Source organism: Haemorhous mexicanus, chromosome 1 (assembly GCF_027477595.1).
Source record: "Haemorhous mexicanus isolate bHaeMex1 chromosome 1, bHaeMex1.pri, whole genome shotgun sequence".
In the NCBI taxonomy this organism is placed as follows: domain Eukaryota; kingdom Metazoa; phylum Chordata; class Aves; order Passeriformes; family Fringillidae; genus Haemorhous; species Haemorhous mexicanus.
The window spans coordinates 102,008,489-102,032,042 of record NC_082341.1 but is presented as its reverse complement, the minus strand read 5'-3'; positions in this window follow the sequence as shown (position 1 = coordinate 102,032,042).

The following is a 23,554-nucleotide window of genomic DNA, read 5'->3' as shown; positions in this document are numbered from 1 at the left end:
CACCAAGGTCAGTGGAGAGGGAGGAGGAGGAGGAGGATGTGCTCCAGGTGCTGCAACTGAGATGCCCCTGCAGCCCATGGTGAAAACCATGGTGAGGCAGCTGTGCCCCTGCAGCACATGGGAGACAGAGATCCACCATGGAGGAGACCTGTGCTGGAGCAGGTGGATGCTCAAGAGAAGGCTGTGGACCTGTGGAAACCAGTGTCAGAGCAGGTTCCTGGCAATGACCTGCAGACCCACGGAGGAAGGACCCCATGCTGGAATAGGTTTCCTGGTAGGACTTGTGACCCTGTGGATGACCCATACTGGAGCAGCCCACGCATGAAGAACTGTATCCCATGAGATGGACTCACATTGGAAAAGTTCATTGAGAACTGTCTCCTGTGGACAGTTCTGGAGCAGTGGAAAAGCTCTTCTCCCTAAGCAGCAAGCGAAGCAACCTATTATAACCTGACCATAACCTCCATTCCCTGTCTCCCTGAACTGCTGACTGCAGGGGTAGGATGTAGAGCTGGGAAGGAGGGAGAGGTGGGGAGAAGGTGTTTTAAAGATTTATTTTACTTCACATTTTCCTGCTCTGATTTTGTAAGTTATAAATTCAAATAATATCCCCGACTCAAATCTGTTTTGCCAGACATGGTATTTGGAGCATGACCTCTCCTAGTCCTTATCTCAACCCATGAACCCTGCAATGAATTTTCTCTGCCCTGCCCAGTTGTAGAGGGGAGTGATAGAATGGCTTTGGTGGGTTCCTGGTTTGAAACAGGAAGGGAGACATGAATATAGATTCCTGAGACTCCAAATATTATGTTGTTTAGCATTAACATAGCATTAAACATAGCATTACTATGTTTATTTTGGCCCAAAGATTTTTGTCTATGTTTTAGTAGGTCAGAATGGATGTAAAATATACGTACTATACAGTAGTTTAATATTAAGCCCAAGGACTTTTTCCTAAATGCACATGTCTGTGATTATATTCATACTACTTGAAAAAATTATATTTTCTCTATCAAGTCATCAAAAAGTGAGGCCACTCTATTTTATTTATTCAGACATCTTTGTATTTTTCTTTTCTGACTGCTAACAGCTCCAAATGCCACTCAGTTGTAATAGAAGCTGCTAATAAAGATCAGTATTTTAAAAGATATTTTGGCCGTGGACTGAAAATTAGACAGTCATTATGAAGGTGGATGTGGGAAGACAAAGAGTGAAGGAGAGAAAATGTGAGATTCAGCAATGTTCTGACAAGAAAGTGATTGCGTAGGTGGACTTCCAGAGGCTTGTCTGAATACTACCTGTGCAGTGGGTTCCTGATGGGAATGACAGAATTCATTTCAGTGTCTACCATGAGAAGGGTAAAGAAAATGGAGAGAGAAAAAAAAAGAAAAAAGGCTTCGTTCATTAATCAGCTTGTTAGACAAGAGGATCTGCTCTATAATGAGTTGCCTCTGAGATCTACAGAAAGAATTGGAAATAGTTTTACTAAGGAAGACTGATAGCTTAATATGAAATGCAGCACACTGGCCATTTTGTCACTAAAATGTGATGGCCAGAATTTGGGTGCTAGTAACATGACATTTATTTGGTGTTGCATAAAATAGTCATGATACATCAGATTATTTCAGGAAACTACTAATAGAATTAAACAGGAGGTGATTTGGTCACTACTTAACTCTGCCCTTTACACTCTTGAGAAGTCAGAGTCCATTACATGTGGTCATTCTGGGCTCTGAGCTATTCTGCTCCCAGAGTAACTGGGCATGTATGCAAGTCTGAGAGATGAACACTGGAATTATCTTAAGAGTTCTTTGTAAAACTGAAAATGTGATGTAATAAAGTACATATATGCATATATATATATATATATAAGTGTTGCATATACATTGACTCTTAAAAAATTTATCCACTGTGAAGAATACTTTATGTGTGGTAGCTGAAAATGCACAAATATTTTCCATTCAAGACTAACAAAATCTTTTTCAACTGTTGTCTTTTTAAATATTGTATATTAGCATATACTGTATTATCTGAATAATACTAAAGAGGGGTGATCATATGATCTTGCTGATGTACAAGCAAATTGCCAGCCCACTGTCTAAGTTTCATGAGCAACATAGTCTGTGTGTGGATGAAAGCAATTTTTCAATGGAACTAGCAAATATGGAAAGCACCCCTCCAATTTAGATGGAATGGAATTACAGATACTGACAGTATTAGAGGGCTGCATTTTTTTTTATGGTAGAAATGGACTTTGAAAATATACTGGCACATCCTAGCATCTGACATAATTTAAACTTGGGGTGCAAGCTGACACTGTTTTCAGGGGTGTTAATTTGCAACAGTGAAAATTTGTGGCCGTGTCTTCCCAACTAAAGATTTTTCTTTCATGCTATAATGGAGCTTTATGTATAATTTTTGTTTAGAAAAAAAATTCCCACAAAGAGATAAAGTTAGTAACACTTGGTGTAGCTATGTACTCAGAGCAAAAAAAATTTCTTTTTCAATAAAACATGCTGAAACACTTCTATAGCACGAGATGGCCATTTGTAGATGCAGCCTTTTTCATTATTAAATGGCAGGAGCTACGTAAGTGGAATATTTATTCTTCCCTTACTCATTCCAGTATCAGCCTTGCCTTCTCTTGCCTAGCTTTCCACCACATTTTAACTTTCAGTGCAGAGATGTGGTGCTATAAATGTTGAGAACTGCAAGAGAGAAGTGTATCAGGGTCGTGAGGCAAGACTTTGGTAGGGGTGAGCTCCAGAGGTGGCTTCTGTGAGGAAATGCCAGAAGCTTCCCTCAGTTCTGACAAAGCCAATGCCAGCTGGCTCCAGGACAGACCCACTGCTGGCCAAGGCTGAGTCCTTCAGCGATGTGGCAGAGCCCTTGGGATAACTTGGTAAATAGGGGAAGAAGGAGGGAGAGGAAGTGCTCCAGGTGCCAGGGTAAAGTTCTGTGTTGTGCAGGGAGTTCAGGAGTGCAGGGAGACCACAAGGCCTCCCTGAACCACAGAGAACATGAAGAAATATCTTCAAAGGAGTATTGCATGGAGTCAGCCCCACGTTTAGTAGGACTTCATTGTGATCAGACTGCCAGGCTCTGGGGATGATACTGGCTGAAAGCTGTGTGTGCTGAGCCTGTGACAGTCCATTATCCCAGTGGCTCTTAGCCCAGCTGAGAGAGCAGCAGCCAATGGAGAGGTGACTGTTGGGCAATTCTGATATGTTTTAAACCATTACTGAATCCTTTTATCCAAAGCTGTATCACAGCTCTGTCAATCAATCTGTAAGACACTGTCTCTGTGCAAAGCCTTATTGGCAGCTGTCTTTCAGTATCAAAGTATTTCCAGAAAGGAGGCAATCTTTTGTACAAAATAGAGACATCCTGAGTGTAAACCCTGTCTGTTCTGCAATACAAAACAGAACTGATGGCAAAACTGATGCTTTAGTATCTGATGACTGCACAAAGCAGCACTGGGTTAAGGTGACCCTTCACTGCTTTATAACTGGTGTGGTTTAGTTCCCACAAGGGAGACTGGTGCCTAAAAACAAAACATGCTTTTCTTGTTTAAAACCATCACCCATAGAATCTACATATGTATGTTTTAATTTTCCAGATACACTTCCCATATGTTTAAGGAAGCTTGAAATTGCTGTTCTTTACCACAGGGTTTCTGACCATCCAGGCTGTGCTGGGAGAAGTAGTCTGCAAGGATTAGCTCTGCGAGAGTTCTGGAACTGGCAAGGTGACACACTGAATATGTAGACATCACAAGAACTTTCCCTGTCAGTTGAAAGACTCTTGCTCAGGTGCTTCAAAACACCAAACAGCTCTGATCTTGGCTAGTTAGAAGTTATCATTACATCTATCTGTTAATAGGACTACTTTAGTATGACTTTCAGAAAGTAGAAAAGTTAAGTATAGAGAAATTATTCTTCCACCCTAAAATATGGCTTATAATCAAAAACTTGGAAAATAACTTTGCAAATTTTCATGTCTTTTAATTCTCTCTATTTTGCTCTTCTAAGGAAAATACACAGCATTTTAAAAAAATACTTTGTCAAGTAAAAGTACCAGAGAAACACTTTGTTAAGCATTAGGAAAACCAAATCTTATTTATATTGAAAGCAGAATGAATCTTTATTGGTTTGGTTTTGGCTGTGATTATTCTGCAAAACAGGTTTAATTCTGTAAAACAGAATGCTGGCATGACAAGTACAAGAAAACATTCACCTGTTCTACTTAAATAGAAAAAACATGGTATGGATTTCAGCACATGATGATATAAATTATGCAAATTCATCCTTCAGAGGGATAATTTATTTATGTGACCATGTATTCAAAACTTCAGTTGATGCATAAATATACTATTATGTACTGCAGATGTCCCTTGTGTCTGACAGCAGTGTAAAACCCAACAAACAGCAATTATCTAAGCAGATGCATTTTATGAATACAATGTAGGCCCTCAAATGTGAATCCAAAATGAAATCTTTCACAGTGTTTTCCCTAGTGTTTTCACAGTGGTTTCCTAGCCTCCTTCTTTTGACAGTATCATGGTGGGAAATTCTAAATTCTATACTACAGATACTAATTACACTAATCAGAAGTATAGTGTTGCACATGCTATTTTAGTCTGTGCTTTGCAGGGAACACATGTTTGGAAGCACAGGTTAAACTATAAAAACCTTAATAATTACTGGGACAAGGGTGGCAGTTACAAAGATAATCCACCTTTAAATAAGACAGTGTTCAACATTCAGACACCTCCAGCAGAGATCCCTCTAAGGCTTAAGGACATAGAGGAAAAACAGAACTTAACTGGAAAACAAGTAGGACTGAAGAGTAAGTGATATATGTAAATCCCTTTTTATTCTTCTAATTTAATCCCTTGAGTCTAGGTTTCAAATTGACATATGAAAATAAAGCTATAATCAGTAAAATATCAATATGCATATTTAACACTAAGTACATGTTCTTATATTTGAAGCAACTTGAGTATAAATGTCTCCAATAAGCATTTATTAAATTTAGGGAGACAGCTCCTCTGCTAATTAGAAACCCATAGATTGGTAGAAGTGCAGCTATCAAACATTAGTATAGTGCTTACAACTGACTAGTTCAGCAGTCATGTAATCAGCTCAAAGTTATATAAGCAGTAAAAGTTCATGTCCTCAGGGGTTTCTTCAAATTTCTTTGCACTTTTTTACTTTTGTTTTTTGTGTGAGCTTCTACAAATCTTGAGTACTATGTGTTAGAATATAGAGAGCATGCGTTTGTCTTCTCATGCTTAAGTATATCATAATCTAGTTTACTTTTTTTTTTTTTAATAAAAAGTTTCAGCAGAGGTTCGAGATCTGTAAAAAAGAGAAAGAAAAAGCCATCAGACGCTGTCATAGGAAGGTGTGCTGGTTTCATTTGGGGTAGAGTTAATTTTCTTTACAGTGGCTAGAGCACGGCAGTGTTTTGGATTTGTGCTGAGCACAGGGTTGGTAATTCAGAGATGTTTAAACAGGCCATGCTCAGAGCCAAGGCCTTTTCTGCCACACTGGCAAGGAATTTGGGGGGTTCATGGGAGGTTGGGAGGGGACCATTGGGGCAGGTGACCCAAAGTGACCAAAGAGATATTTCAGACCATATGGCATGTTGTCAGTATATAAAGTGGGGAAAGGAGGAAGAAGGGGAGGCATGGTATTGGTCAGCTGGGCATAGAGTAATTGGAGGGCAGTGACATGTTAGAACTGACTCCCAAGCATGCTGTGTTATGCCTGCAGTTGAATTCAGCAAAGTCTAAAAGGCAGAGCATTTCTATTCATGTGTACACAGGTGACATTCCAAGGCAAAGTGTGGTTTAGTAGTAAATGCAATGCACCTGTGGAATGTAGTGATGACAGCGTTTGCAAATAACTTTCCTTGAAGGGAAAGATCCACTCCATTTGGCAAGGTCTATAATGAGAAACAATGACTCAGTTCCATTCACTATTAATCTCCCAAATGCAATTACATGTCAAGGTTATACAGGGAATATACCAAATATATGCATGCATAGACATAAATATATATATCTTTATATACGCACACGTAGGGGTTGTGGAGGCTCTGGAAGGTCTGAACAGGACCAGTCAGCACTGGTGTTGCTCTCTGGTCTGCTTAAATGCCATTTAAAAAGTAAGACAATTTTAGATTGCACACAGTTGAATAATTAGAATTGAAAATGCATCTTTCTTTATATTCTAGTACTTCTTAACTTTTGGTGTACTAGAGAAGGAAGGAAGGAAGTGGCGGAAGGAAGGAAGTGGCGGAAGGAAGGAAGGAAGTGGCGGAAGGAAGGAAGTGGCGGAAGGAAGGAAGTGGCGGAAGGAAGGAAGTGGCGGAAGGAAGGAAGGAAGGAAGGAAGGAAGGAAGGAAGGAAGGAAGGAAGGAAGGAAGGAAGGAAGGAAGGAAGGAAGGAAGGAAGGAAGGAAGGAAGGAAGGAAGGAAGGAAGGAAGGAAGGAAGGAAGGAAGGAAGGAAAGAAGGGAGCTCTGAACTCATACATGAGTGGTAATGAAGTATAAGGCAGTGTTTGCTACAGCTTGTACTATTTTAGGAGGAAGGGAAACATGGATAGAACTGAGTACCCAATCTTTAGCTCCTGAGATTGTGAAATTATACCCAGTAATTTAATAATAATAATAATGGAAATAATATTGAAAAAAAACCTACACAGTCTTCATTTTAATATTTGGTTATACAATGATTGTATAACCAGGGAACTTCATGAGCCACCTCTTGCCCTGTGTTTTTATGAGCTTCTTGTTCAAAATGAAACTGCCTGCTTTTATTTCCTCTGACCAAGGTGGGGCATATTGCTTGATCTTTGGAGATTTGTTCAATGTGAGCATTTGAATCTAAAGTTTTAGGTGAATTAGAATAATTTTGGACCTTCTTTCTTTATCAGTTAATTTATTTTCCTTCACAGATCATCCAGAGGCATATTTCATTCTTATGCAGCAATGATTTATATTCCTAGAAAAGTATAAATAAACTGTATCCCTAAAATATTAGAGGTAAACACTGCCATTTTCTTTGGAACAGTTAGTGAATGTGAAAGCAATCAGATTGTGCTGTTATACTTCCCATGGGAATGCCAAATGGTGTTTTATGAATGTCATTAATATAATATGCAAATGGTCTGCTCGGCTTTTGCTCCTCTGTTTGGATTAACCCAGTCAATCAGTCAGATGTTGCTGTGAGAAAGTTGGTGAAAGTTTATCCAGTTGTTGAGAAGGTCAATGAAATGACAGACCCCTCTCTCTTTTCACTTGCCCTACAGCTAGAATACCATAAATAGCAATGTTTGAATGATTAACTGAAGCCATCTGGGTATTTCCAAGGGACTCTGAAGCAAGTTGCTCTAAAATTTCCTATAACATACTTTTATCATAATATGAGTTTTTATAAAGGAATTTAACTTTAATATATTTGTATTAATAAGGAGTGTTCAAATAAAATTAAGGCTTCTTATAATCAGAAAATGCATTTAATCATAAAGATAACTTTCTAGAAAAAAAAAATTAAATAGCAAGCAGTCCCTTCAAGGTAGAGATTTTGCTTTTCAGTCTTTTTAATTTATTCAGTTTCCTCCTAATATTTATGAATAGTTTTTTTCAAGTGAGCAGAAGTGAAATTTAGGTTTTCATCTTCCTAAACTCTATATTGCTTTGCAGACACAGAAAAATTACTAAAAACTCCTCTTTGCAGTAGACAACGTTCACACTGAAGATAAAATCTCTAAATAATGATTGTTTGCTGTCTGGATAGCAATAGAAATCTCCGTTGCAGGGGTGCTTGTAGCAGCATCTTCAGCTCAATCAGGATAGGTGTCTTGAATGACTTTTCTTGGTTTTTGTACTCCAACTGCCAAAGGTCCTACATAACCTCTTCAGCAACACCATTAATCCTTCATTATTGATTTTATTAATCTTAATACAAAATATCTCCCTATTATTGATGTACAAAGGACTTATTTTATGATGCTGCATCTGCAGTAACAGTTTGTACTTACAACTGTGTGCAATATGGCCAGTTCTACAATTTGGAATCACCTGAGATTCTCTGTGATAGTCCAAGTCTCCACCCAGGATATTAATCTACATATTTAAACATAACAATTGTTTTATGTACAGCAGAAGCTGCCTAGGGAAATCTCTAGACCTTTCCAAAATTCCCAATTATAGAGTTCCTGCAGCAATTAGTAAAAAACTTTGTTGTGAAGGAGGCTGGGAAATATGTCAATCACCTTTTCTTATCTCAAGCCAGTCCATTATATCTATTCAATTTCTGTGCAGAGATATCTGGGGAGTTCCTGGACCAGGGAAATAGTAACTTAGTGCTTTGCGTGTGTACACAGGGCTTGCTCTGATGCCAATTAACACCACAAGTATAACCACTGAGGAAATCTGAATTTGAATCCTATTTTTCCTTTATGACTCGCATTCTAAAGTTATTATCACTGTATGTTTTCCACTTACATTTATGACTGGGCAAAAGAAAGTCCTTAGGTGAGAAATTATAAAACAATACTATAAGCTTTGCTCAGAATAATTTGTGGTTTAAAATGTTGAAACTAAGAAAAGAAAGTCACACACTAAAAATATACTTAGATTTCATCACTGTTTCCTTGCAGTGAGAATCTAGCTGGGGATACAAGTACCTCATGATGCTTCTGAGCTTTGCATTTCAATAATTTTATACTAAAATTTCTTCTTAGATTATTATATTGTACAGAAATATCACCAAGTGAAGAATGCTTCTTAGAAGCTATTATTTCAAAAAAGCTTGAGTACTACAACTTTAGTCAAAGGTAGATGCTCTAAGGATAGCTCAGCTAAGAAGAGCGCTAAGAAATTCTGTTTTGGTCTGCAATCTTTTTCTGATTAAATACAATTCCGGTGAAATCTAAACGAACAATGTAATATTTTTTATATTAGATTTCAGTGCTGTATCTTAATGGCTTTTTTAATGGGAGAACTACTTCTCCTGAATGTCTAAACCTCTGGACTGAAGTGTGCTTCCTTGTCTGTCTGAACTTCTACAAGGAATTTCTGTAAGAAACAACTTTGTACTGTCTGAAATTTCCTTCAAAGTTCAAGGAAAATATGGCATTGAAGATAATATTTTTTGAAATTCATTGTCAGTAATTGTTCAGTGAAATGCAGCAGTTGTGTTTTAGCCCCAGACAGCAGCTCAGCCCCACACGGCCACTCACTGAATCAGAGCTGTGCAAGTGAGAGAACTCATGGGTCGAGATAAAGACAATTTAATATTAAAAAAAAAAAAAAAAACCAAAAAAAAAAAAAAAACCAAAAATACCAGAAACCAGAGAAAAAATTTTAAGAGGAAAAGATATTAAACCAAGACAGACAAGTGATGCAAAAAACCCCAAATGCTCACAGCCTCATGCCCAAGCAGTCCCCAGACATCGGCAGCCGCAGATGACCTTCCTCATGGACAGTTTTATAATGGAGCATGATGCCATGAGGTATGGAATGTCCCTTTGGTCAGCTGGGTCAGCTGTCCTGGCTGTGTTCCCTCCCAGCTCCTTGTGCCTCCCCAGCCTCCTCACTGGTGGGGTGGGGTGAGGAGCAGAAAAAGAACTTGCTCTGTGCAAGTGCTGCTCAGTGGTATCAAAAGCATCCCTGTGTTATCAGCACTGTTGCCAGTGCAAATCCAAAACACAACTCCATACTAGCTGCTGTGAAGAAAAGTAACTCAACTCCAGCCAAAACCAGTACAACAGCTTATGAAATTCCTCATCAAGTTAAGATGGAGGGCACTTCAGTAAGAGAGCTGACCCAGCATGACTCCTGGACTCCGTCTTGTCTCTACATCTCTTGTTCAGCTGCAGTAAAACCTTTCTAAACTGCCTCCAATCTCAGCAGCCTATTTGCTCCAAGGCCTCTTACTCCTGTCTCCAGGAAGTGAGTAGGCATACAGTGTTTGTTGCCTCCAATAGCTATGAGAGTCCAATTTCAAATGGCTCATTTGGCACAAACGGATGTGTTATTTATTTCCTCACAAAGAAGGTATTAATCCATTCAGCTTTAGTGGGGACATAAAAATGGGGCTATTCTGTGGGTGTAACACTCTGCAGCCCTTGGATACATGACAATAAATGTATCACAAAGTTCCCATGTCATCTAAGTCACCCAGTTATCTCTGGAGTAAATACTGTGAATATTTATGCAGTAGTAGATTTCAGAGTAGTATCAGATTCACCCTTTTCATGTAAGCAAAAATTGTTTTAAAATCAATTGAAAAATTGAAAAATTGTTCCTTAGACTTCTATGGCCTTTGCTTTGTGCCACAAAAAGAAGAGATGAAAATATGATTACTTATTTTATGAACATTACTCTTTATGTGATTTGTTTAGGCATTTCTTATGAAGAATATTTATTTTTTAGTTTTGTTGAGGCTTTAAAAAAAGTTATCTAAATAGGATCTTTCAAATATATGAATTCTAGGCATATTTGAAATACAAGCATGCTTGCTATGAATACAAATTTTTTTTTTTTCTGCCATAACAAAGGCAGGAAATTAATTGATTATAGCAACACCATTAGACAGATATTCCACAGATATTCCGTATGTCAAAAATCACATAAGGGTATTTAAAGCAGGAAATTTAAAGCCCTATTTTAATTTGACAGGAGAAATCAATAGGCATAAAAGAAGACTGGTTTTGTTTTGATAGCTTTTTTTTTTTTCTTTTGTGCACTAGCATCCTGAATTTCTGCTGTTCCTTAACAACATGGCTATTATTTTAAAAAAGGATAGTGCAACAGAATGCTCTTCCTGGACTTGTAGCCTTCAGGAGGGCCAACTCTTGGAGCTGTCCTGAGAGCTGACATGCAGATATTCCTTCTTCCTGGTCTTCTGCTCTAGCACTGCTTATTCCAAAAAGAGAGCAAAAAAAAAAAAATTACCTTAAAAAGGCTGAATACTTTGTGTAATGATGAGTGTGGCTTCTCAGTTGACACTGTCTGCCAATAGATGATGAGCACTGCCTGTATGAGCAAGGTGTCACTGCTGAAATCTTCAGGTAACAAGAAAATAGCTCTCAGCAATTCAAAAAATAATTGTCACTTCATTCGTCTTTGCAAAAAAAAAAAAAAAAAAAAAAAAGCAGCAGCAGAAGAGAAAAAGAAAGCTGTACAAGGAAAAAGAAAAAATAATGATAGGATGATTTAACAAGTAATACAATGTAATAATAATCTTCCCATTGAGATGGGTTTCATGTCAAATTAATTCAAGGTCAATTTTCATAAATTCAACATTTCTGGGAAAAAAATGCAAGCTATTCTGCCTTCCATTAAAGTGAGGAATTCTTACTTTCTTCTCTGCTGACAAGTCATAGTTATATTATGTATCATGACATGTAACTGTCACTGAAATAATGTCAGATAATTTTATAAAAAGCATAACTGAAAGATGTGTAATTAGCTGGTGGCATTGCAACCGAGCTTGAACCTAGGTGTTTTGTGAAAGTCTAGTCCAGAATAAGTTCATTTACAAGGAAAGTGAGAAGTTCCTAGACATTTTTTTCCCAGCATGTTTATATTTAATCTGGCAAGGTGTATTTCTTCTGCTAGACATATTTTTAAAGCCATATCTTTAAGCAAAAAAAAAAATTGAAGCATTATGGGTGCTGGAACAAACTTTGTGACATCTTTTACCTAAGAATTATTATTAGTTTCTATTATCTGACTTTTTGGAATCATAGAACACTCGAGCTAGCTATGGAAGCAACCTCCTCAAAGTGTCAAAAATCCTTGGGAACAGAAGAAAGGGACACATGGTGTGTGAGTGAGCAGTTTTAGGCACAGGCAGGGAATTTTGCCGTGGAGCCAGCATGTTCTCGCAGCCCCAGGTGAAACAAGAGAGGCAGCTGTGGCCAGCCTGACTTTCAGTGGTGTCCCCATGCTGGGCAGAATGGTGTTGGCAGGGTCTGACAGTGTGAGAGACCTGGAAGTGGAAAGCAGCCTGGAAGGTGAGTGTTCTGATTGAGTGGGCCTGTAAGCAATCATTTGGAGCTTCACATGAAGTCCTTCCAACCTTCTTCCTCCACAAGGCAAAAGACATGCTGCCATTTCCAGGAAGGGTGTCTTCTGCCTCAGCCAGACAAGTGCCTTTTCTTTAATTTTTATTTTTTATTTAAAAAATAAAAAAATTTACTTGCTTGTTTTCTCAGAGTTCACAAAGTCTGATAGTAAAAATTGAATTTATTGAACATGGGCCTCAATTATGTTCTGTGGCAATTTGGAAAAGATGGAACTCATTCTGCTGGTGTTTCCCTTGAAATCTAGCAGATTTGAATCAGTGGTATGTATATACTGGAAAAACTAAGAAACAATCAATAAATATAATATTAGAGACTGTTACCAGACTAAATCTCCATCCTGTGGCTGTCCCACACAAATGCCAAATGTCACACACCAAGAGCTAACTGATGGTTTAGTATTAACATTGACCCAAACATCCTCAGAATAGGCTTGAGTTTCTTCAGCATCAAAATGTTGGGAATATTTGCTAGTTGTGCCTTACTCACTCATTGAAAGGCTGGAGGTTCAACCAGGAGATACTTCACTCCAAACTCAGATTAAGGCTATAATTTCAAACTCTTTTTATTGATTCCAGTGTGATTTGTAACAGCTTGTACTGTAATTCTGAAAACTCTTGAAACTGTAAAAAATTTATACTCCATGATGCAGCTGAGGGACTGCTGGATGTTTTTATTGTCTGCAGTATTGAGGCTCTCCCCCTTTCCCTCATTTGAGCCTTTCCTGGTACAGAATATTTACACTGCATGGAGCAGATCAAAACATCTTTGTGTGACGTCCCTTCCTGAGCTGAAAACTTCCCTGCTGCTGGTACCCTACAGGAACACCACAGTTTCAGCCTTGTTTTATCTCGGGAGAAAAGTCTGAAAGAAATGGTTCCCCTCACTCCTTGACTACCTCATCAGCTAAACAGTCACAGGAAGACCTCTTCTGCAACCCTATCTTGTACCTGCATTGTTAAGCTCTGTTCTGCTGTCATGGCCCCTCCTCTATCCTGAGCTCTACCAGTCAAAAAGGACCAGAACCCATTGAACTGCAAAGAGCAGCTGCTTGGTCACACCAGTGAGCACCACAGAAACCCCATCTGATCTCAGCTGTAAAGGTGAGAAAAACTCTCCTGTAAAGGTGAGAAGAAGAGAGGCACCTCTATTCATATCAAAAGAAGTTTGAATAGTAAATCAAATCCCATTTCAGTAAACCAGTGTTTTTTTATTTAAATTACATAATGCATGCTATTGATACGAATATAACTTTGATTTATGCTTAAAATTAAACATGAATCTGTTCTCTTGTATTATGAGTCTGAAATAGTCATGGTATAGAAGATTTGTAAGTCTGTTGCTTTTTATTCATAAAGCATTTGCTCTAGTAACAAAAGCACCCCCAAAAAATCTGAACTGTTACACTTCAGAGATAATGACAAAGAGAGGAAAAAGGAGATTTGTCTAAATAGCTCGATAAGCTTACATCAGGTCAAATTATGTCTGTGCCTCCTTTCAGTTACAAAGAGAAATCCTAACTAAACCCTAGCACACTAATGGATAGTGGTGGAGAAATAGAAAAACACAGATCATACAATAGATTTAAATGTCAAGGTCTTAGAAGCACATTTCTTTACTGTTTCTGAAAGAAAGTTTGGCTCCATTACCACAGAATTTAAAAGTAACAGCTTCATTTTCTTCTGCCGAACTCACACAACCTTTTAACATCAATAAAGTTTCAGTGGCTTAAAGGAAAACCTTGGTTCTACCTTTTATCCAGAAATAGTGAATAAATAAATAATGAAACTTCTATTCATTGTGTTCACTCTGTTTCTGCTAATGAGGAAATGAAAGTTTTGTTGCAGAATGGAAAGTTCTTTCTGAATGACAGTAGGTTGCACTGTACATGTTCATGGATGACCCGAGATTTCTGTGTGTTGATGTAGAAAATATACAGAAGAAAACTGCATGTAAGAGAGAGTGTTTCCCCATATTTTGCAATTCTTTTCAAGAATAACTTGCTATTTCATTTAACATTGGTCTGTAGGTTAACTGTAACAATTATAATAGTGATTTATGTGTGTGATGATAAAGGTTCCTTCTGAGAAATAACTTTGTAAAGAACTATTTTGCTCAATTAGTATAGACTTTATCTATAATTCATATAACATAGCCAAAAGAATAATAAAATTTAATTAATAAAACATAATAATAAAATTTAATTAATTAAATAAATGTAAAAAAAATGTAGTTAATTCTAGCTTCAAGAAAGACATTGGGGTGCCAGAGTGAGTCCAGAGAAGAGCAAGGAAGCTGGTGAAGGGTCTAGAGTGTAAGTCCTATGAGGGGCAGCTGAGGTAGATGGGCTTGTTTGTCCTGGAGAAAGGGAGGCTCAGGGGGGACCTTACCACTCCCTACAACTGCCTGAAAGCAAGGCCAGGTGGGGTCTCATCTTCCAGGTAATGAGTGACAAGACAAGAGGAAAAGCCCTCAGAATGTACCAGGGGAGGTTCAGGCTGGACATAAGGAGGAAGTTTTTAGTAGCAAGGATTGTTAAATATTTGAATGTCTACCACCAGTTAGATGGTGGCATCACGTTCCTGGAGGTGTTCAAGAAATGACTGGACTATGGTAAACCAGACCATAGTGCCATGGGGTCTATTTGACAACTTGGTGTTCAGTCAAAGGCTGGGCTTGCTATTCTCAGAAGTCTTTTCCTATCTGAGTGATTCTGTGATTCTGTGTATCTACTTAGGTTGTACAAAACACTCCTTTAATTCACAGTTCTGCCCTGGAGCTGAATACCACAAATTTATTACCCCAATGGAACTAAAAGTGAATTATAAGATGAAAAAAAGAGAAATAATGTGAAATAAGTGAAGTCCATATCCTCATGTGTATTTGGTTTTGCCTTCAATGCTGCCCAAATGGAGCACTTGATGAGGAGCAGGTTGTGACCTGCAGTTATTACCCTATTATTAGTAACTTTCTTATTTCTATACAATTTCCTGCTTTTTTGTGTAGCTCTGTTAATTTTCCCTGATACTTCAATCAGTAGACCTATGACTGCCTTTTAATCCACATTTTACAGTCTTAGTACTAAATGTTAATTTTACAAAATTAGATTATTTTAAAAAATTACATCAATTCATCTGGTTATTTGAATTTCAGTTGTTACAAAATAGAAATTCTCACCTTGTGCTAGCGAAAAGAGCCATAAGGGCAAACTCCCCCACAAGTGGAAATACAAAACATTTCTCTCTATCATCTTATCCATCCCTGAAAGGTGTTAAAAATGTCTTGAATGTCTTTTCTAAATACGAAGGAAAATTATTTTATCAGGAGTAGTCAAACGGATTCATTGAGGGGAAATCATGCTTGACCATTCTGATAGACTTCTGTGATGGAATGACAGGATTGATGAGGGGAGAGCAGTGGATGTGAGGATGTCAAGGCTGCTGTCTCCCATAGCATCCTCACAGGCAAGCTCAGGAAGTGTGTGTTACATGAGTGGACAGGGAGGGGGGTTGGCCAAGGCCAATGGCATCCTGGGCTGAGTCAGGAAGACTGTGGCCAGCAGGTCAAGGAAGGTGGTCCTGCCCCTCTACTCTGCTCTGATGAGGCCACATTTGGAGTGCCGTGTCCAGGTCTGGGCTCCTCTGTACAAGAGATATGTGGAGCTTTGGAGAGGATTCAGAGGATGGCTGCAGAGATATTGAGGGATCTAGAACATCTCTCCTATAAGGAGATACTGAGGTAGCTGGGACTTTTAGTTTGGAGAAGGGGTGACTGTGATGTGATCTCACTATAGGCACAGAGCTGACCCTGAGATGAGCTCAGGTGGTTGGAGCATGGTGCTAATAATGCCAAGGGTTTGTGGGTTTGAGAGTTGGGCTTGATGATCCTTGGAGGTCTCTTCCAACTCATAATATCCTTTGATTCTGTGAAACATCTTGAAGATGGGTGTCAAGATGATACGGCCGGACTCTTTCTAGTGGTGTCCAGTGACAGGTCAATAGGCAAAAAATGACACACTGGAACTTCCATATGAATGTGAGAAAATCATTTACTTTGAGCATGCCAGACCACTGGAAGAGGCTGCCCAGAGAGCTTGTGGAGTCTTTTTCCCTGGATATATTCAAAACCTACCTGGATTTGGTCCTGTACAACCTGCTCCAGGAGAATGTGCTTTAGCAGGGAAGGTTGGACTAGATGGTCTCCAGAGGTTCCTTCCAACCACAAGCATTCAGTGATTTATTCAAGTAAATTCTCATAAGTGAAGTAGGACCTTCAATAGGACTTAGATGTCTAACCACTCTTAATGCTTTTGACCATTTATTTCAATGAAGCTAATTTCTGCACTATTAAACAAGACCTTTTCAAGAGACAAAATATTTAAAGCAGACCAGAAAAAGAAATTTACAACTTGCTGGCAATGAGCTTTAACATTTCCTTCTGAATTTTACATGCCAAGACCCTCTTACAGTTTTTCTATCTTGACTTTGAGGTGGTCCAATTTCAAAAGTATGTAGATTATTTTCTTCCTTCCAATAAAGTAGTCATGAAATAGGTTTTCCCTTTGATAATTCAACAGGCATGGAATGTGTACACTCTTGGGGACAAAGAAATAGTGCTAAATAAGGTGGCTGGTGATCCTTCTATGTTCTGCACATAGCTAAATTGACCATGGCTAATTTTGTTTTCACATGATTGGCAAGAGGGTAGGTGTTTTGAACCAATATGTTAAATGTTCCACTTCATGAACTGGAAACATGCCTGGAGTAGCTGATTGTGCCAGCTGGCTGATCTTCAGCACAGGCTGTGTGTTCACTCTGTCTCATGGCATTGAATTAACCATCTCTTGTCCCTTTTTGAGTCAAAACTAATAAGAGGTGTGATAAAAGAACTACTTTATTTCACTGATCTTTGCCTCAAAAGTCCTATGCCAAAGGGTAAATTTCTGCCTTTGGTTACCCTGTAGGTTAGCAATCCAATTAAAATTCAAATATGAAAAAATATTCAAAGTTTTGGTGGCAATGCCTTTTTTTTCATTTCTGCAAGTGGAAATTTGAATGTCTATGTATGTCACAGATAAAAATGAGTAACATAATTTGAATCCTCAACTATTTATTTAGTAGTACTGAAATATAGGAATTTACACTTAAACAATAAAACCTTTTTCTCTTTCAGTGTGAGTGTGTTTAATACTGGGATAGGTTTCTAGAAAGGTTGTGGAGTCTCCATCTTTGAAAATACTCAAAAAACTGACTGAACAAAATCCTGAGCAACCTGCTGTATTTGACCTTGCTTGAGAAGAGCTCTTGAACTGAACAATCTCCAAATGTCTTTTCAAGGCTCAATTATTCTGTGTTTCTGTGGTTCTATGATACTGAACAAAATTTCAGGAAAGTGAAAGGGAGAGTTATTGATTTTATTTGGTGATTGAAGTATATTTTGGTTATTTTTGTGGTTTTGTCTCTCAGAAAATGCTATTCGCTGAAATCTGATCTGCCCAGATTTGTGGTTTTAAAAGTGTTTGTATCTTTATGAGTACTCCATTTTAGACTCCCAACAGATGTTTCGTAAAAAATTGAATTTGCTAGGAAAATAAAATATAGGTTGCAAGGTTTTATAATATTTTGTGGCTCAAAATGAAATAGATACTTTAAGAACTAATATTGTTTATACCACTTAGCTTAGAGCTTTCCATGGATTCAATAAACAAGGCATGGTGTAGGAAGGCTGACTCATGAAAAGCAGTCTGTTTGGGTTCCCTAGAAGATTGTTTTGTTTCTTAATAGCAGCCACTTCTACCTGTGTTTTCTCTGTATCAAAGTTTTCATACTGAATGTAAGAATTGTTTATGCCTGTATAAAAATGGCCAAAGAATGAAGTAGGAAGACAGTGAGTGCTTGAGTAGACGACAGTGAGTGCTTGAGTAGACATGAATAATAGTTATCGAGAGACCAAGTGGCATCATCAGTTAAGTACATCTATGAGGCACCAGCTGTTAAACAGCATGCTCTGATTAGGTGCTGTCATTCCAAGCTCTTACACAACTGGAAGCTAGGGAGATTAGAATCACTTGTCAATAATGCCCCTGGTCTTAACCAGCACTGTCAGAATCGATGTTCCAGGTACTGGGTCAGAATGTTGCTTAGGGGCATGAAAGCTGGGTTAGAGGTAGGGTGGTTGGCAAGGTTACTTCTGTAATTATTGTGATCCACAGAGGAGCCTTTCCAGTCATCGCTCCAAGAGTGACTCAGTGCTGTTGCTGGATTGGCCCTGGTGTAAGAGGCCTAAGCCAGGGTGAAAGAATCCTTCACAGCAGTCACCCTGCTGTTGCTGCATGCCATTAATGCCAGGCTATTGTACCAAGATGCTCTACCTAAGCAGAGTTACAGCAGCTTGAAATTGATCTTGTTTCTTAACCTTAAGAGTGTGTCGTCACACTTTTTAAAAGTTGTCAGTGATGGCTTGAACAGGGAGGGTCTGCTGCTTGCTGGAGCAGGGAAGATCTGCTGATCAATGATAAGATCAAGCAAAGAGGTCTTTCTGCTGCTTTTAATGTTGAAGAATGCCGAGACAAGCTTGAGAACTATCAGACCCACCAGGAGGATGTGCAAGGCAGATGCTCCCTGACTTAGCCTGGCAGCAGCAAGGGTGTGCAGCCCCTGATAGAGAGGGGAGAGTCAGGATGAACCAAAGAGCTGCTGACACCTTTTTCAGCACAAAGCAAGCTTTTCTGAGTAAGCCTGACAGCACATAATCTGAGAAATGCATATGACTGACAATCACTTTATACTATAAGAGGCCAGTCCCACTTTTGCACAGTGAGAACTTCTAGCATGTCTCCACAAAGTGTGTAAAGGTCCTGCCCTTGAGTGGGGATGCCCCTCAGTGTAACTCCTTGAGACTGAGAGAAAGAGATTTGCCCATAGGCATTGGTATGGGTGACTATCATCAATCTCTGCTTAATAATTGTTTTGCTAGGCTTACTATATTTGTGTCACTGTAATTGCTTTAATATAATTGCTTCAAAATAGATTTTGCTGTACTAGTAGTTACAAATATATGTATTGTATAGTGACTGAGTCTAATTAAGGTATTTTTAGTTAATCATTGCAATTATTTGAATCAATTTGAATAAATTATTTATTATGTTTGTATAAATAGATTTGTTTTGCCATGCTTAATGCTGTAGAACAGGATTGCATAAAGGTTCAGTTACACCTGTATAATCCTTTAGATGTAAACTGTTGACTAGGTCTGGGCCTAGGATTGGATCCAGCCATGCCCAGATGACTCCAAGGAAGGGTTTAGAAAGCAAAGGGGTCTTTCCTTCACCTTGACACTCAATGGGAGGATTTCTTTAATCAGTTTCATCTGAAGCTCCCACTCTGTCTGTGACAGCCATGCATTGTTAATGCAAAGCCAGCAATGACAATGAAAAAGTTTATCAGATTTGCTACACTGAGGACCAGAAGCAGAAGAACACAATTTGAGAAGGTGTTGATTCTGTGACTTATAACCTGAAGCAGCAGGAGTCTTCTTAGGATACCTTCTGAGATACATACTGGTAAATTGAATCAGACCTTGGCTTGAAGATGGTCCTGAACTGTTGCAAAAATTAAGGACTTGTGTTTTTTTGTGTTTTTGATCACCTGCATGCCATCCATGAGTGAGTTCTGGGGCCAAAGTGCAGTCATTCAGGAAATTAGGATGGGAAGGGTCCAGGAACTGTGCATGGACTCACCTTATGGTGATTCCCTCCAAAAATTCACTAAGTTGTTTTGAACATTGCAATCTAGGCAATGCTGTTAACATTTAAGCAGTTTTAGTTTGTAATTTTAGGGCTCATTTTTTATATTCCTAAAGATGAGAAGATATATACAAAAGGAATACTTTACTAGTAATTTGTCCTGTAATTTATTTTAAAGAATAATTAGATTGTAGTTAGGCTATTTTTTGCTGAATCTGATGATGAAATACATCTTATTTCACAAAAACAATGAATTTATTTTGAACTACAACAGCTCAGAGTAAAAAAAAAAATAAAGGAACATTAAGTATGTACTTCTGAATTTTAAAATTCAAGGTGTTCCAGGCAAACTGCTCCATATGTTTCTTTTCTGTTTTAATGGAGGAAGGACAATTGGTAACAGACAACTTATTCATAAGCTGGATGATATATATTTGTGTTGATGCCAACACATCACATCATTTTAAGAATTCACTGACTGCATGATTAGCATGTTGCTCATTTTGTTTGCCGCAGGTTTACTGGAGAGAGAAGGAGGAAGAGAGATTTACTCTGAAAAATCGGTGCACCCGTTTTGAGGAGGAACATTAAACAATTTAAACCAGCATTGCCTTCTAGCAATTTAGTTGCTTCCCTGCTGCAATATCTCCCAGCACTTCCTAAATATTGTATGAGATACTTAAAGGTGAGGACACAGCTGTTGTGAATATCCATATCCATGAATCATTATTAATGACACTGCTTACTGATAGAGTTCCCTGGGTGACTATTGCCCCTGCCTCGAGTGGGCCTGACAATCCCTTTAAAAATGCATCAGTTCTTTTCACTGTTTACATTGCGTGGGCTTATCAAACATTATTAACCCTGTTATTTCTTGGACAGACTGTAATAAATGCTCCAGCACTTTTTCTCTCTCCCAGGGCTGCTTCAAAATCTGCTGTTGCAAAGAGTGACTGAAACATATCTTTCAAATTAGAAGTCTGGGAAAGTAAGAAAGATAGCTAGAAAGGTAGCTTATCCTGAGCTTCAAAATAATCACCTTTTAGCACTCTTTAACATTGGTAATGCTCTATAATACCTTTACATTTACTTCCTGATACCCTCATAAGAAGCAGCATGCTGTCACAGACTAGATTTCTCAAGGAACTATGTCATGAGATTGACACTAAGAACATAACATGTCTCACCAAGCTTGTCGAAGCAAATAGAATGGAGAAGTTTTCCAGGAAAGACTTCCTGGGGGGGATCATATTGAAGCTACCCAAGAAAATAAAAAAAAAAAATTAAAAATAATCATGAGAGGTATTTCCTCTTTACTGCAAATTCATGTCTCTGGAGGTTTTCAGGCCTGTTATTGTTAGATTGCATAGAATAAAATATTTAGTCATTTATTGTCTAGTGTCTAGACTGATGTTATGGGTGTCATGGATCACAATACATTCATGTGGCTCACTGCCCTTTGTTATTTTCTTTAGGTTATTGCATGTATATGTTTCCTTATATATTTTTTTTTTTAGTTCAAAGAATTAGGCTGATATTTTATTGTACCAAGTTAAGTTCTTGTTGCTATTTCTATATCAAGTTCCAATTTATATTTGAAAGATTATATTCTTTACATTTTTATAATGCCCAAAAAGGATTTTGCCATAAAATTATTTTCTCTAATACTGAGGAGTACAGAAAATCGATTTGATGCTAGAGAATTCATTGCAGTCAAAGCTAAAGATATTTGGGTTGATATGAAGCAGCTCTAATTATTGATATTTTGTATTCCATGATTTTCAGTTTCCCTTCAACTCCTACCTTGCAATTAACATTTAACTCGTACAGAATCTGGTTCAGACTTTTAGATAGTTTAATGCTTAGGGATGGAACACTTTTATATTTAGAAATGACTCTGCTGTTTTAAAAATGTGATCATTATGTTTTCTTGAGTAGCTTTTTGTCTTGCTGTGCTACAAAGAACTCCTTTCCCAGAGCTAGTAGTTTCTTTTAATTTCTCTTCTGGAGGAGAATAAAATGCAATTTCCTAATTATTTGCATTGTTACAGAATATGGTCCCAGGTGTTGTTTACTAAGCAAGAAAAGTTTATCTCTCAGTCTCACACGGATGCTCTACCATGGATATTTTAATCTACATTGACCCTGTGGAACATAATTTTTCTTGTCAGGAAGGATTTGAAAGAGTAACTATTGATAACCATAATGTAAAAATCTTATAGGGAAATAAGGCATGATATAATTAATAACTAGAATTTAAGATTATATGCAAACAAAAAAATGAAGCAAGGGACCCTGTATCACTTATTAAATATACCAAGCAGCAATTCAGTGGGAAACACTAATCTGAAAACAGATAAATACTGAAATCTAGGTGGTACAATAGGAGGTTGATGAAAAAGTACTTTGACACAGAAGGATGTGAGCATGAATATGAGTGCTCTATATCCCTCATAATAGCCAGAACCCCCTTCCCCCCCACCTCCCCCAAAAAAAAGAAAAACAACTAAAAAAATAAAAACCCCAACCCCCTCAAACCCTTGCTTTTCAATGTTTCCAAATAAACACACTCCTAATCAAAGAGCTGCATTCTCAAGAATATTTTTTTCTTCTACCCAGATATTTTCCTGTCCTTTTCTTAGAAGTTCTTTTGAAACAACTTTACTTTTAATAAACTATCCTTTTCAAAGTCTTCAGATGCCTTGGTGGAATATTGCAGAAGTATAGTCCAAATTTCAAAACTCCTAAAGACTGCTATTTAAAAAAAAATGTAGAAGACCAGCTTTCAAGATGTAACATAACATTGCATAGCATAGCAAACATAATGTAACAAACATAACATAACAAAATAGCATAAAACATAAAATAACATAAGAACTGTGTGTAAATGCTTTGCATGTAAAAGCAGCTATCAAAAATGGTTGAATTTGGACCAGGAAATCACATTTTTGGGTTTTATTTATATATTTTTAAAGAATAATTATTTAAAGAAAAAATACAGGTATTATGTTTGGACTGGAGGAAAATAATTTAATTTTTTCCTTTGACTATATGCATGTAAAAATGTGTTACTTCATTTATACAATGTCGTGGAATATCATATGTATTTTAATAACTAAGAAGTATTTCCTTTTGTTAAAATGCCTGTAGGATTATGTGTTGATTAAAAAGAGAAATGTGTTGCAGTACATATTGTCATGTTTTCTTTGAAGATTTTGTCATGTGCACTGTCAAACCACAATTCTCATTTTTCTACTTCATCTCTCAGAAAATTGTTCTTGCTAGCATCAAACAGAATTCCAAATTTTGCTAATGGTGGGATGTACAGACAGCGTTAACTGGAAATCTAAACATTCCTATTACCAGTATTTTTCTCCTACACAACATGAAAAAAGTGTTCATCTTTTCATTAAAGATATTTTTGACACATTAAATGTTTGAATCATGAGAATGTTTCTGATATCTTTAAGCTTTTTTTTCTTAGATCCCATTTGAAATGGGATCTAAAGTCCATTGAGTTTGTTAACTTTATATTTGTATGCTGGATGTGTGTGCACAGGCTAAATTGGAGACTCCCAGGAGCTCCTACAGATTCCTAGACTGAATTACTGAAGATGCATCTGAGGACTCTGAGATCTGTGTATGGTCCTGCACAGTCAAATCAAAGAAGGTTACGTTTTTGGGTGTTACACAGATTTTTTAAAATGG